Genomic DNA, 15,525 nt, shown 5'->3' on the forward strand with positions numbered 1-15,525 from the left:
CACATACCAGTGTACATTATAGCTGGGAATGGATGCCTGCTGGACTGGGCTAGGCTTATAACCCTAATCAGCGTCAGCTGGAATTGGGGGTGGGCCAGGCTACAACACCCACTGGCAAATGCCAAGGTGAGGTGGGCCGAATCAGACTGAACTGCAGTGCCCAACCAGCACATGTGAGAACCAGGGAGGGAGGGGGCAAAGCTGGTAGGGGGAATGTGGAGGGTTCCCCTGCTGGACAGCCACTCCCACTGGAGAGCGTGAGCAGCAGACCCGACCAGGCAGGGCTATAACACCTGTGGGCCTCATGTGAGCTAGATCAGAGAAAAGCCAGGCTGGGCTGATTAGTCCTACTGGTACAGGCATAAATTAGAGTGGGTGAGGGTTGGTTGGATTTTGCCATAGCATCAGCTGGTAGAGGCTGGCACTGGGGGCTAATTCTGTCAAGTTAAATGCCAGAACCACCTGGAGAGTGCATAATCCAGGAGTGGGAATGGCCTAGGTGGGAAATAGTGGGTGCCTCCTTCTTGGGTCACCACTCCCACTGGACAGCATGAAAACCAGGACTGGGGTAGGGGTGGCTAGACAGAACAGCAAATGCCAGTATGTGCGTGGGCTGGATAGCAGGGCAGGTTGGATTGAACTAGGCTTCAATGCCCATTGACATGTATGAGAGCTAAATGGAATGTGGGACAGACTGAACAAATCTGTGGTACATACTGGCAAGCACAGGAGCCAGGGCAGCGGGCAGGTCTGGTGAGGGGTTATGGAGAGTCGCCCCAACTAGGCTGCAGCTCCACTGGTATGCATGAGGGCTGAGTATGAAGTGGGCAGGATCGGGCTGGACTGCAACATCCATCAGTTCGCATGGAAGTCAGGGCTGGAAACAGAACTGACCCAGCAATTGTAGACACCAGCTGATTGGGGCATTGGCTGATTGGGGCGATGGATTGTGCCGGACCCTGTACTGGCAAGAACACCCAAGAATCTGGTCTGGGATCACCTTAGACGAAGTTTCTCTGGGGATCTCTCCAACTGAACTGCTGATCTCAGAACCCCAACTATGGAGAGACTATGTCAGCAAGTGAATTCTGAAGCGATTTCATTGTGCTTGGAATGGCGCGACTGGCAGCAATTCAAAACTGCTGAACTATCAAAACTGCATGAGCAGGACCCTCAGAGCATGCCCCACGTTGGGGACCTGGGATGGGTGGGAGGCTGGGTATCTCTCCCTTTACTTCAGATACAGGGAAGAAAAAGCAATAATGTGGAAACAATGGTCTTACCCACATACCTGTAACACTTGACCCTTTGTGCCCTAATCAACTATGTAAAGATTACCAAAATAAAAGAATTAAACAACAACAACAACAAAAAGGGGGTTTAAAATGGTGGCTCTTAATTACTCTGGCTGTGTGGCTTAAGCTGTTAATACTTTCAGCTCCATCTTTCAGATCATCTTCTCTATCACTTGCGTGGTGCGAAGTATCAGCTGAAAGCTGTCTGCTCCCTGTTTCTTCCCAGTGTTCACGGGCCGGATGGCACTGCAGCCTATGCCTCAGAAGCCCAAGGTCTCCCTTCACCTGATTTTCTATCAGTGCCTCATTGCAAAACAGATGTTTGCTTTTGCTGCAATCATTCATTCCCAAGTGGCTCGTCCTGCTGAGTTGATTCTCTGAAATCCTGGCTTCGAAACCCGGCAGAGTTATGCACCCAGCCTTCTCCATGGTTGTAGCCTGTATGCCAAGCCCAGCCAGCTGCCCTTGCAGAGACAAGCGACTGGTCACAAAGGAAACCAGAGAGATGACTGGATCAGGTGAATCTAGCATGCTGGCTGCAAAAACATGTGTTCATTGGGAGCAGATCAGTATCACCTTCTCCAGAGTGAAGGAGAATCTATTTCTATTCTCATTACTTATGCACGGTTGTGACTAAACTGCTACAGGGGACAGGCTGAGGTGTGGCTTCTCTGAAGATGTCATTACGGCATCTCAGATCTTCTGGACTTTATGCTTAACTGCTATCACCTCTCTTCCACAACAGAAGCTATGGTTATGTAGACTTTGGTTTTTTTTCCTCCCTCCGTATCTCTGAATCCACTTATTATCACGTGCTTCATCATCTACAATGAACAGAGTAAACCACTATTATGAATGTAAGAATATGGTTCCCCGAACTGTGCCCATGAAGGTAGTCTTGACAGGTTATGTGCCCAAGCTGCTTAATATTTACTGAGCATACCATGAAACACAATCATTAGTATACACAGATATATATAGGGGTAAAAATATTATTTTGACAACTAACCCCGAGCTTTTCCTGGGGAAATTACTTTCTTTGTGCAGAAATATACTTTGGGTCCAATGCTCCAGGATAGCTGTTTAAGCCATTGCCTGGACTGCCAGTGCACTGGGTGCCACTGAATCCTGGCTCCTCCACTTCAAATCCAGCTCCCTGCGACTATGCCTAGGAAAGCAGTGGAAGATGGCCTAACTACCTTTGCCCCTGCACCATGTGGGAGACTCGGAAGAAGCTCCTGGGTTTGGATCGCCCCAGCTCCAATAACCATGGGCCATATGGGGAGGGAATCAGCAGATGGAAGATCTCTGTGTAACCCTACCTTTTAAATCAACAAATCTTAAAAAAAAAAAAAACCACAAAAAAACCCACCCTGAAAACAGTTAAGGCATGGTGGGCATGAAGACATAGCGTTAGAAATGGAGATGACTGAAACACGATATAACGAGAGGCCAGATGACGGACCATGTGAAGCTACCACTTAGGGATAGGGTTGGGGGACAAACATGCCATGGGGGAACTGACATTTTTTTAAAGAGCCTTTTATTTGAGAGAGTTGAAGAGTAAGGGGAGAGATCTTCTATCTGCTGGTCTCTTCCCAAGGAGCTGCAATAGCCCAAGATGGGCTGGTCTAAAGCCAGGACCCCGAGCTTCTTCTGAGTCTCTTCCATGGGTGCAGGGGGCTCAAGTACTTGGGCCATCCTCCACTGCTTTCTTAGGCCATTAGCAGGGAGCAGGATGGCAAGTGGAGCAGCAGGAACCTGCATGGGGCCGTAAGGGACGGTAGTATGCAGAAGTGCTGTGTCACAAAGCTGGCCTCGACTGAAGGATTCTAACTTCCGTGCGTCCTTGCTGCTTTTGTTCGTTTTGCATTCCTTACTTAAAGCCCCTCAGCTGCTGTATGCCTTTAGGGGAGTCAAAGAAAAGGAATGGATGTGGGCATTGTGTGTCAGGAGAGGAGAGGAAATGAGGCATGGGGCGGGATGTTAGGGATCCCAAGTGCTCAGGAGCCACAGTGAGCCCGGAGCGTAAGCTGCGGGCACTGTGTCGGTGTAGAGGGGACGTGTGGTGGCTAGGGCACGGGGCCAGTTTCATTCCTGTCTCTGTGCCACGCTGACCCTGACAGCTGGATTACATAATACTAGTTTGCTACTTTCAAGCACAATTTCTCAAGAGATATTATTAGAAAATAACATGCTCAGTAATTGACTTGCTTCCCTCCACACACCCGCTCTTTCCCCTTTTCCTATTGCATCTTTGGACCTCATCCTCTATAAAAACTGGAGAGTGGGCCTACAATATCCCTCTGGATTCGATTATACCAGTCTTATTGTTCCCTTTTCCCCCAGCGCGTTTACATGCTGCAAAATGTGTACTATTCCACGAATAGCTGACAGTTGTGTGAGCTTCTGTGACCTAAACTCTCACATACAGAGCTTTTTCATTACACACACACTCCAAAAAAACCTTTGCTGCTCAGCCAAATTCCACCTCCAGAGCCTGGCCAACCAGTATTGGCCATGATGAATTTAATGCCATGTGGAACCGCTCCGTGAATGTCAGGCTTTGTCGAGTGGGGTCTGGCAGTGTCACGGCGGAATTTCCTCTTCACCGTGTTCTAGAGCGGGAGCAGGCGGTGGCTGGCAGGGCAGGCGGTGGCTGGCAGGGCAGGTGGGTCAGGCCGCCCAGGACAGGCGCAGGCTCAACCCGCCAGCCTCCAAACGGAGTCTACTCCGCCTTTCTGGGGCGTCCACCATAAGCTTCTAGCCAGAGCGATAGTGCTGATGGAAATCCAATGGAAATCAACGCCACCGACAAATTCTAAGCCAGGAAAAACCCGAAAGGTGCCTTCCAGTTCCTTTCTAAACCTAAAAGGGCAGGTGGATGGCAGATGTGGAAAAAAGGCTACCCGTGTTTGACTTCTCTGGACCGCGAGCTGGACCAGTCGCCCTCGAACCCGCCCACCCGGGCGCCCCTTCTCTCTGACGGCACAAGCGACCATTGGAACCCAGCAGGCAGAACGCGCCCTGCCCCGGCAGGCCCCTCAGAAACGGCCAGAACGCTCCCCGGTAGCCGCTGTCCTCCTCAGGGACGCCCAGCGCGGCTCGTCCCCCGTCCCGCACCCCGGCGGGCTTCCCGGGCTGACCGCCCCGCGCGGCCCCTGCGGCCCAGCCCGCGGCTGCCATGGCAACCGTACGCCGCCGGTGCCGCCGCCTCTTCACGCACGCCGCGAACTAACGGACGGTGCGGCGACGGCCTGCGCCCCACCCCGCCCCGCAGGACCGCAGCATCAACGGTCCGCCGACCTGCCGCACTGAGGTAAGGCGCGTCCGCTGGACAGGCGCGCCAGCGGGAGAGCAGCGGGTCGGGTGCCCAAGTGGACAGCCTCACCCGGCCTCCCGGCGGCGGAGACGCCCCAACAGTGGCGGGGCGGTGGGAGTGGGTGGGGTGGAGGGTGTTCGCTTCTCGGGCCGTCGTGCGGGGACCGGAGTCGAGGTTGGGAGCTGGGCAAGCGCGAGGCTCGCTGCGCATTCTGGGGATTGTAGTTCAGTGGCTGCTGTCGGGCAGGCGGTGTTGGCGGCTCGGCACGGATCGGCGAACTACAAAGCCCGGCGGCCCCGACAGCTGGCAAAGACCGATAAACTTTGAGCGGACCCGAGAGAGAAAGAGAAAAAAAAAATCTCTCTTTGTCCTGAGGGTGCTCCTGGGTGGTCGCGACACTGGGCTCTGTGCGCTGGGAAAGGGAAGCGGAGGTGAGACCTGGGCTCCCCGCCCCGAGGCGTGGCCTGGGCTGCAGGCGCCCAGCCCCATGCCGGCTGGGCCACCACCCCGCCCGGGCGCTGGGGTGAGCAGCCGCCCCCGCTGCAGGGGCCTCGGGCCTCCGGCGCCTGGCACCCTCAGCAGGCTGCTGCCTCTCGGTGCAGGTGCAGAACCGTAGGTATGGCACGCATCGTGTGAGACCGGAGCAGCTTGATTTTAGCAGGCTCTTCGCCTTTCCCGGAGACGTGTCTTTCCGTCCTGTTTGTATTGCAGTAGTGCAGAAGTGTTGGCATAGTCGACTCATCTGTGATTATTCAAAGGGAGGTGGTGAGAGGTTAGTTTGGAAGTGGATTTAAAAAAAAAAATCGTTGTTATTGGGTGGTATCTGGTATTTCTACCGTTTTGAATTGTAGGGTTGTGAAATGAGACCCCTCCCCCCCAACTTGATTCAACACTACCTACACATATATGAATGCTGCCTGAAGGATTAGTTCAGTTTTAAGTTGCTGGTAACTTTTAAAGCACTGATTTAATTTTTTTCTGTGTTGCTTTTTTATTTGGAGCATTGGGTAGCACTCATTATTTGCTTTGCTTGGTGCAGTGTTTATTGGGAGCATGCATTTAGAGACACAAGAAGGCTATGTTTGAATGGTCTGAAACGCACCTCTGTTGTAGAGTTGGCTCTGAGCCCGGTGGTCAGGAGGCTGACCCAGATGGCGCACATCTGCCTTGGCTGGCTGCCCTTTAAAATTTCCAGTAGGTAGACAACCATCCTAGAAATGCGGTGTTTTTATGGTCTAAGTTGAAGAATTTTCAACAGTATTGTGAGTTTATTGTTTTCTCTGATAGGAAAAAAAAAAAAAAAAACAGTCCTTTAAGACCAGGAGTATGATTCTGTTTTTCTTTAATTGAAATGAAGCTGGCTTTTTATATTTTACTTGAAGCAATGATGTTGAAAAAGGAGATGGAGAGTAGGACTGGTAAGACCATTGCGGGAGTGGAAGCTGGCAGGAATTTGGAGCATTTTATTCTTTTGGCATTTGTTGAGGAACTAATCGTGTGCCAGACCTTATGTGTCAGCTGGCAGGACAAGAGATGAGTGAGAGATGGTCTGTGTGTCCTGGGCACATCCCTCAGTGTGACAGGAGGTTTCTGCATATGACTCTAGGAACCCAGGGTGGGAATAAGTAACCATGGGACTGTAGCATTTGTTGAATCCTCTAAACGCGGCGCTGTGTAGAGGATTTTGTGTGCAGGTGTAGCATTGTGGCTGTTACATGGAGACGAGGAAAGAGTATAAAAAGCCTGTCACAGAATATCTGGTAAATGGGAACGGTCATGTCAGTCCGGGTGGGTCTAACTCAAATCCTGGTGTCAGTCACTCCTGTCATTCTCCCTACGTGTTGAAAGATCTGTATTCTATCTAGCAGGTCAGGGGTGTGGCTTTTGACTTGTGCTAAGAAATTTGAATGAGTATCCATTAGAGAATGAGGAAGGTTATTCTTTGCAACTTGTGTAACCTGAGTCAAGGAGAGATTTAAGAATGAATAGTTTGTGTTCGGGGAATCCCCAAGTAATTCTGAATGACCAGGTCCTACCCAGAACCGCTTGTGCTGTTGCAGGAGAGGCCAGATCTTAAAGAACTTGATACAGAGGTCAGAGTTTTAGAATTTTTAACATGGGACAGTCGTTGAAGATGTTCTGCTAGAGCAGTGTCTTCGGCAGGTCTGTGCATTTAGAAGGATAGTGCCAGCTCTGTACGGTGGAGACGGACCTAGGAAAGATCGCAGGGGTGTGGGAAGCCAGCTGCAGGGAGGAAAAAAATCCAGTAGAGGAATGAACAGATTCTGAAGTAAGCAGTTGGAGATACAGAGAGAGATTTAAGGAAAATTGAAGAGCTGAAACTGCTGTGTGACTTGGTGGGAGTTTCGATGTGGGTAGCCAGGAAGATTCATATCCTAGGATGTGCCTAGATTGCTACTGAGTGCCTGAGGATAAGTGAAGGAGCAGGTTTCTCGTGCGGATGAAAGGTGAGTTAGTTGAATTTTGAACATTTATTCAATACCAGACTGAAGAGATACCGGGACTGGGTGTAGAGGTTTGCTTGTAGGCAAGTAGCTAAAATGACAAAGGACCTGGGTGGAGTAGAAATAAAGAAGGAAGAAGCTTAAATTTGCGGCTCCTCTGGAGGCACTGCTGTTTAAGGGGTGTGTTAGAGAAGTAGAGGAGAGCCCACAAATGAGGCTGGGAAGATCAGGAGGCAAAGCGGAAGTGCCTGGAGAGAGACAGCACAGGTGAGGGACAGGGAGTGCTCCTGGATGGTAGGGCTGGGCCGGTCAGCGTGACAGGCGTCCAGTGGATGTGCTGGCTTTAGGTCATTTCAGGACTGCAATGAAGGGGAATCAGGACACATAGGCTTCTTGGAAGTCTGGATTTTCTGCTTGTACATATACAAACGAGAATAATGAGCCCCTGCCGTGTATATGTCACCCAGCTGGAAGAAGGAACACATGACCAATTTTGTTTGATTTGTAACCCTCACCTCCTAAGTCAGATTATTTTGAAGTTAAACTCAGATGTTGTATTTGATGATTATTTGCATTATTATGTATATATACATTTATGATTATTAAGGATCATTTTCTTTAAGAATTTAGCCATATAATCATTCTACTTAACAGTAATTCCTTAATATAAAATTTCCAGGCACATTTCTTTAAGAAAAAATATTTTCATCTACTCGAATTACAGAGCGTCAGAGAGAGGGGAGAGGGCTCTTCCATTTGCTGATTCAACTCCTCAATGTTTGCAACAGCCAAGGCTAGGTAAATTAAAAATCAGGGGCCTTCCATGTGGGTGGCAGAGGGCCAAGCATTTGAACCATCATTTGCTGTGTCCCAGGATGACTCAGTAGAGAGCTGGGTTGGAAGTGAAGTGGCTGAGATTCCAACAGGCACTCCGATGTGGGGTGCAGGCATCCCAAGTAGCCACTTCATCAGCCGTGCCACGCTTGTCCTGACATTTCTATTTAAAGGAGCTTGACCGCGAAGCTAGGAGGCAACAACTAAAAATGATGTGTATTTTTTTTTTTTTTTTTTTTTTTTTGCCTGTTTGTTTTTGAGCGCTGACAATAGATGTAAGTGAAAGACTCAATAAAGAAGGAATGTTTGAACCTGGAGTAAAGTCTTAGAAGTCCCTGAAAATATGAAATGGAATGGCATAAGCAGGAGGAGAGAATTGGTCTTGCGTGAACTTGTCACATTTAGCAAGTATTATTGAAGTGCTAGCTCATTTATGTTTCTGGGCAGTGTGCTGGCATTAGGTGGGAGGAAAGGTACCCTGGGAAAGGAAGAAGTGACAATGGCTGGAGCTAATCAGAGTTTGGGTGGTAAAACGGTGGAAGAGTTCACAGCTGATTTTCTCTAAGAGGTGGTTAAGCGTAAGGGTCCACTGGTGCGAGGGGAGACGGGAGTGCTGAAGGGAGAAGGGCAGAGGTTTGCAGTGGCTCCACGGGAAAGAAGCTGGCCCAGTGCAAGTGAGAATTGGTTTTATTGAACAGAGATTAGAAATCCCTGGATTTTCATCACAGCACAACATGAGGCTGGGTAATTTTACTCCTGACATTTTGATTGATTTACCAAGGGAGAGCTTCAAATATTGAGGAAACCAGTGAGCTTAATCCATCACTGAAGAGTGTGTGAGTGAAGATGTGAGGGTCTCAGCATAAGCTGCTGTCAATTTACTCATTTAGTTGATAATTCCTGTCTTTTGTGTAAGTATACCAACTAAGCTGAAATGACCTGTGTACGTATTTCTGAGTCTTACCTCGTGTATCCTGTATGGTTTTAGGGAACATGTCCTAAAGGCATTGGCTGGTGTAGTGAATGAGTCCGGTGACTGCGTCTGCTGTCAGTGCAGCTCATTTTCGGTGCAGTCCTAGGCAAGTTCTCAGAGCAGCAGTGAACTGTTACCTCCTGCAGGGGAAGAATACCCTTTTACATGGTTTTGGACAAGGTGAACATTCAGTGGACAGAAACCCTAAGTGCTCAGCAGCTGAAAGCATTTGCTTCCCCCCTCGTCCCCTTTCTTGCCAACCACGTGGCAGCACTGTCAGTTTTGTCTGGTAAGAAGGCTGTGTCCTGTGATTTTGTCTCACCATGTTAGGCAGGTGGATGAGGTGGTACGAAACATTACACAATGATTTGGTCTTGTGCAAGGATTCGTCAGCTTCCCTTCCTCAGGGTTGGGCCCTTGGCCTCATGGGTAAGACGCTTGATGGGAGAGCAGCGCCCCGTACTGAAGAGGGCTAGGGTCCTGCACTTAGGCTCGTAAACCCCAGCTTCCTGCTTCACAGGGACCTTGAGGGACAGCAGTGATGACTCAAGTAGTTGGCCTCCTGCCGCCCATGTCCGGGGTGCGTGTGTTGAGATCCTGGCTGCCCGCTTTGGCCTCCTGGCCTTTGAAAGCATTTGCAGAATCCATCAGCAGGTGAAAGCTCTTGCTGTGCCTCTTAAATAAACTAAATAAAAATAAGCTCCTTAAATGCTATGAAATGTTAGTTTTCAGGCCACGAGTAACATCTTTGTCATAGTTTCATCATCAAATACGTAAGAAGTTTTGGATGTTTTGAACCCCAGAAGCTCTAAAATCCTTTGCACTCTCTTCGCATTTCTGTGTTGATTTGTATTATGGTCACACTGAAATTTAGGCATGTGTTTGTAAATACAAGGTCATATGTGTTTATGTGCAGCAGGATTTGGCACCTAAACTCATACCGACCTTTGAATCTCCAAGTTGAGGATTGGTGGTGCCAGGAGAGTAAAGGCTTGATGAAGATGTGGGACATGTGATGGGAAGGCCTTGGCTTACTGAGGGCATGCTCTGGGAAGGTGGTTCTGGCCCTGCTCTGTCCTTCTATGGTTCACGCATGGCTGCAACAGCTGGAGCTGAGCTGATCTGAAGGTAGGAGCCAGGAACTTCTTCTGGGGGTGTAGGGGCTTCTACTTCCTTCCCAGGCCACAAGCAGGGAGCTGGATGGGTAGTGGAGCAGCTGGAATATGAATTGGCACCCATATGGGATCCCAGTGCATGCAAGGTGAAGATTTAGCCACTGAGTCATCATGTTGGGGTTTGGAAAGGTAGTTCTTATAGTTCTAAAAGCAGAATTGGGCTTTGCCACTCTCGGCATCCTGATTCCGCACACACTGTATTTGTATGATCCTCTGGCCTCCCCAGGTGGCTGAACCAGTAAGACCTGCCCAGTCTTGACCTGTGAGCTTCCAAACCTGTGAGCCCAGTTAAACCCTCTGCCTTCATGAGTAGCTTGTGTTCAGTTATGGTAGGAAAAGCGAAGGCACAAGTTTATTACTGATAATTATTCCTGAAAATGTGGAGGTGGCTTTGGCATTTGTTATAATCAGAGGAGAGCATGGCAGAGCAGGCTAGAGAAAGCCAAGAATGCTGTCAGTGCAGTGTTTGGTGGGTGATTCTGATGGAGCTCAGAACACTGGAGTGCTGGTGGAGGTATAGATGGTAAAGTCCAATGGAGATGAGGTTTCAGATGGAAATGAGGCTTCTGTTGGGAATTGGACAAGGCCAGCCTTGTCGTCGATGGTGAAGAACTGGGCGGGACTATGCCCATGTCCTGATATTTTGTGAGAGGCTGAACGTACAGATGATGAGCTAGTTTGCTGGAGGAGATTTTAAAACAGCAAACTTGACATGCTTGAGTGTTCTTAGCTGCTGTAAGCTCTACAGTGAGAATCAGGAACAAACAGGAGCAGAATGGAAAGATGGGGTAAAATTGCAGTCTGGTCACAGAAGGAAGGGAAAACTCATGCCTTAAGTGCCGATAAATGGAGTCATGTGCTAGTACCAGCAAGATGAGGAAAGGAATACTCAAGGCATTTTAGAGCTCTTCAAGCTGCCTCTTTCATTGCAGGCCCAGAGGCTTGGAAGGGCGGGTAGGTTTTGTGCAAATCTAGGGCACGTTCCGAAAGCTTACCCAAGGCAACTTTGGGCTTCCTGTCCTTGTACAAGTTCAGCTGACAAAGTGCTGTGAGGAGGCCCTGGTTCAAGTAGGTCTGTGCATAGCTCCTACTGGCCGCTGGTCTGGGTGCCATGCACATACTGCTGGTTTTGCAGACGTGGAAGGCAAGAGCTGTGAGGCCTTGGTGGCTTCCACTGAGATTTCAGTGGAAAGCCTAGGAAGCTGGGCAGAGTTGTGCTGCAGGGTTGGAGCCCCTGCCTGCAATGCTTTGTGGTCTTGTGTGAGTGAAGCTGGTGTAGGTGAAACACCTTGTAGAAAGCTACACTTGTTTTTGTGCAGCCTCAGAGATCACCTCTATTTGGATTTCCAACCTGGGGCCCCAGCCAGAGAGATGGTGCTGCAGAAAGTCCCTGTTAGGCACTGCCTAGTGGAGCCACAGACTCCAGCCTGTGCCAACTGAAGCATGGGTCATGACCGCATAGCCAGAGGGGCAGGGCCACCCCTGCCACTGTGTGCTCCTGGTGCTGGACCTGGAACTTTAGGATTTAATGCCTGCTGGGTTTTGGTATTGCTTTGTTCCAATCAATCCTTTCTATTTCCCTGGTACCCCCATTTGGAATGGATGTGCATTCCCTGCACCTGTCCAGCTGTTGTGTCCTGGTTGTATGTAACTGCGAGTTTTATAGGATCACTGCTGCAGAAGTTGCCTTGGGTCTTGGAATGAGACCTTGGAGTTTGGAATGATGTTGGACTGAGTTTAGACTTTGGGGCCATTGGGGTTGGAGTGTTTGAATGTTACATGTGAATTTCAGGGAGGCAGGAGTGGAATGTTTTGGTTTGAGCAGGTACTGGTGCTAGGTGGATAGAGGCTTGATTCAGTTGTGGTGCTGGAGAGGTGGGCCTGGTAGGAGGTCCTTAGGTCATGGAGGGCATTGGTTCTAAGGACGGATAGTTGGTTCTATGAGCGGAGTTGGGCCCCAGCACTCTGTGTGTCCAGGCTTGCCGCATGATCCTTCCTTTGCAGTTCCCCTCCTTCTCCATCCTCTGGCCTCACCAGAGAGCCAGGGTGATCATGCATGCCCCAGGCTGGGCTTGGAACCTCCAAAATGGGGAACCAAAGCAAACTTCCTTCCTCCATTAGTAACTTTTGTTAGGTATTTTGTTGAAGTGATGAAAAGCTAACACAATATTTTTTATGTGCCCAACATTGTTTTAAGCATCTATCTTTTCAGTGATAGCTACACTTAAAAGTGGTAGATACAGGAAATTAAGCCTTATAATACTTAGTAAAATTCAGATTTATCTATCTATGTAAATATATGTGTATATACGTATGTATTAGACTAATATACATATATAGATACATACATACCTACAGGCATAGGCCAGATAAACTAAAGGTGTGAGTTGGGAGAGCAGCTAAGAATGTGGTGAGGCTGAGAATGGCAGTAGGGACAGCTGGGTGCCAGTTTTCTCAGCTGCCAGGTCAGTTCTGCTTACCTTTGTCACGTGATGTCCACATCATGTCACAGCCACGGCATGTGAAAGGCCTTTCCTGACCTTGTCCTGGACAGTGAAGTCCCACCATGGAGAGCACGAGAGAGTGGAGTTCATTTCCTACCCTGTCTCCGCATCAGGCATGAGCCCTTTCCCTGGGGAGATGGTAACCATGCTGTACTCCATGCCCCTGGGTCAGCCCTCTTCCCACTGGCTGCGAAGATGACCTCCAGGGGCAGCAAAGGCCACAGCACTGATTCAGACCATCACTCTGCAGATGGACCAGAAAAGTATATGGGTCCAAGGCCAACCTTTCTTTTGTGCATCAAATGGTCACATTTTTCTGATCTTCCCTCCATTTGCTCATGGCAGGAGATGGCTTACATAAACTGAAAAATTTGTTTTCAAGGTGGGTTTAATATCTACTAAGTGCCTCTGAATATGTGTCTTTTTGATAGGGATGGTTTGATTGTGGCTGTACTTGAAGTTAGGGAAAAGAAATCAGTGATCTTTTAAGTCCTTTCCTCACTTGGTGTTTCTGTTCATTTGTAATTGTTAGAAGTTCCTATTTAGCAGCTATTGAAATGTGAGTGATGAGGCTGGAATAAAACAGGTTAAATTTCTGTTTATTGTACCAGCATCCCACATGGGTACAGGTTCAAATTCCAGCTGCTCTACTTGTTATTCAGCTCCTAGCTAACGTGCCTGGGAAGGAAGCTGAAGATGGCCCAAGTTCTTGGGCCCCTGTGTTCACGTGGGAGAGCGGGATGAGTTTCCTGGCCTTGGCCCGGCCCAGCCCTGGCTGCTGTGGCCATTTGGGGGAGTGAATTAGTGGATGAAAAATCTGTTGCTCTCTGTCTTTCTGTAACTTTGCTTTTCAAATAATTAATTTTTTTTTTAGAAGTGAATGTTAATTTGGAATATTTTGAATGTCCTTTTGGTAACTTTAAGTATTTTTTATAATTTTAAATCTTGTATAAGCACTGTTTTGGGAGTTATATTATCGTTTTGTGCTGAGTTATGGTTTACTGATCACTTTATTCTGAAACCCTTTAGAACGATCATTTTCCTGGCATTTACGAAGCACATGTTCCCAGCATTTCAGTTCAAGAAGCTGCATGTGTGTGTGTGTTGTGTGTTGCCCTAGACCTGATGACACGGATGGGTCGGACCTCTGTGCAAGGCTCTTCCGTTCTAACTGGTGCTCTGCGAGTGTTAGCTGTGTTCGCGCTTCTGGGTCGTTTAGGGAGATGGTATTTTATTTCTTTCATTGTTTTCACGTGTTGCAGAGATAAATAGCACCACTTAGTATGCTGTACTTTGATACCACGCTTCCTTATTCTCATTTATTCTTTTCTTCCTATAATGGTCTTCACATTTCCAAACCCCGTTGTATCTTCTTAGTTTCTGTTTTCCTTGTGAGAAATGAGAGAGAGGGAAGCAGTGTTTTTTCTGACCTACTTATAGGAGAATTTGTGGTTCTTGACACTTGCTGATGTGGTGTAGTTAAAGTTATTTTTATACTTTTCCCTGTGCAGTATTGCACATTCTTTTTTTTTTTTTTTTTTTTTTTTTTTTTAAGATTTTATTGTTATTGGAAAGCCGGATATACAGAGAGGAGGAGAGACAGAGAGGAAGATTTTCCATCCGTTGTTTTACTCCCCAAGTGAGCCGCAACGGGCCAGTGCGCGCCGATCCGAAGCCGGGAACCTGGAACCTCTTCCGGGTCTCCCACGTGGGTGCAGGGTCCCAAAGCCTTGGGCCGTCCTCGACTGCTTTCCCAGGCCACAAGCAGGGAGCTGGATGGGAAGTGGAGCTGCCGGGATTAGAACCGGCGCCCATATGGGATCCCGGGGCTTTCAAGGCAAGGACTTTAGCCGCTAGGCCACACCACCGGGCCCAGTATTGCACATTCTTTGAAGTTAAGAATCATGACAAATTCCATATGACCTTACATTGTTTCTTACATACACATAGATATGTGTTTGGTGGGGTTGGTACTTACCAGATTAGATGATGAATGGCTGAGTGGATAGACATGATATTAAATCACCTTAAAGACCACTTGATAAGGTAATGTGATAAAACCAGACAGTTTTACAAAGTTTTATCAACACTGAAATTTTTAAGAAAGGATATTATGAACACAGTTGGAGTGAAATTCCTCCCTTCACCCAAGATTTTTTTTTTTTTTTTTTTTTTTTTGTCTAAAAGGCGCAGTTACAGAGAGATGCAAGAGAAAGCTGTTACATCAAATGGCCTCAGTGGCTATGACCAAGCCAGACTGAAGTCAAGAGCTTCTTCTGAATCTCTCCTCGTGTGTGCAGGGGCTGGAGGACTTGGGCCATGTTCCACTGCTTTTCCAGGAATGTAGAGAAGCTGGGTTGGAAGTAGAGCAGCCTGGCTTAAGTCAGGGCCCATACAGGATGCTGGCATCACACGCAATAGCTTCACCTGCCAGTGCCCCCAAAATGCATTTTCTTTTCTCTCTCTTAAGATATTGTGCCCAGATTTTGAGATCCATAGAAATCACCAGGAGTCTGAAGTTGATCCAAGTGCACAAGGAAGATTTATTCAAGCTCAGCACACTCGAGCCTGGGTTCTTGGTTGAGAGCAGGCAGCTGGTTGACTGACTGGCCAGCCGACCAGCCGGCCGGCCGGGACCAACACCCCTTACTGGAGTGTGGCCCTAATCAGAACATTCATAGGGTTTTTATAGGAGCAGTACGCAGTAGCTTGAAAAGGGGCAATTCACAATAGTCTTCAAGGTGAGGAGAAATACCACACATTCCCTACCTATCAGTCACTAAGAGAAGAATCCACTTAATTACTTGGAACCACTTGTGAGATAACCAGACTTAGGTGGGCCTTGATTCGTAAGAATTGGAACCCATCAGTGCTAAAGATCACATAGGCCGTTTAGCCTGCAAGCTCAGACAGTTTCTTAATAGCAATGAGCCGTGAGCAAATGGTTGGGATTTTGA

General features: G+C 48.3%; 1 protein-coding gene across 2 annotated transcripts in view; it reads left to right on the top strand.

Moving 5' to 3' along the window:
- Positions 1 to 4,330: 4,330 nt before the first annotated feature.
- The window catches only part of KATNAL1 (katanin catalytic subunit A1 like 1), an 87,934-nt gene continuing 76,739 nt past the window's right edge, over positions 4,331 to 15,525 (top strand). The window contains exon 1 of one of the 2 annotated variants that reach the window (XM_058670911.1): positions 4,331 to 4,614. The gene's annotated coding sequence lies outside the window, so the exon portion shown is untranslated. Of the gene's footprint in view, positions 4,615 to 4,886; positions 5,049 to 15,525 lie in introns of those variants that run through there. The other variant, XM_004577559.4, reaches the window with a different exon arrangement.

Source organism: Ochotona princeps, chromosome 12 (assembly GCF_030435755.1).
Source record: "Ochotona princeps isolate mOchPri1 chromosome 12, mOchPri1.hap1, whole genome shotgun sequence".
Taxonomy (NCBI): domain Eukaryota; kingdom Metazoa; phylum Chordata; class Mammalia; order Lagomorpha; family Ochotonidae; genus Ochotona; species Ochotona princeps.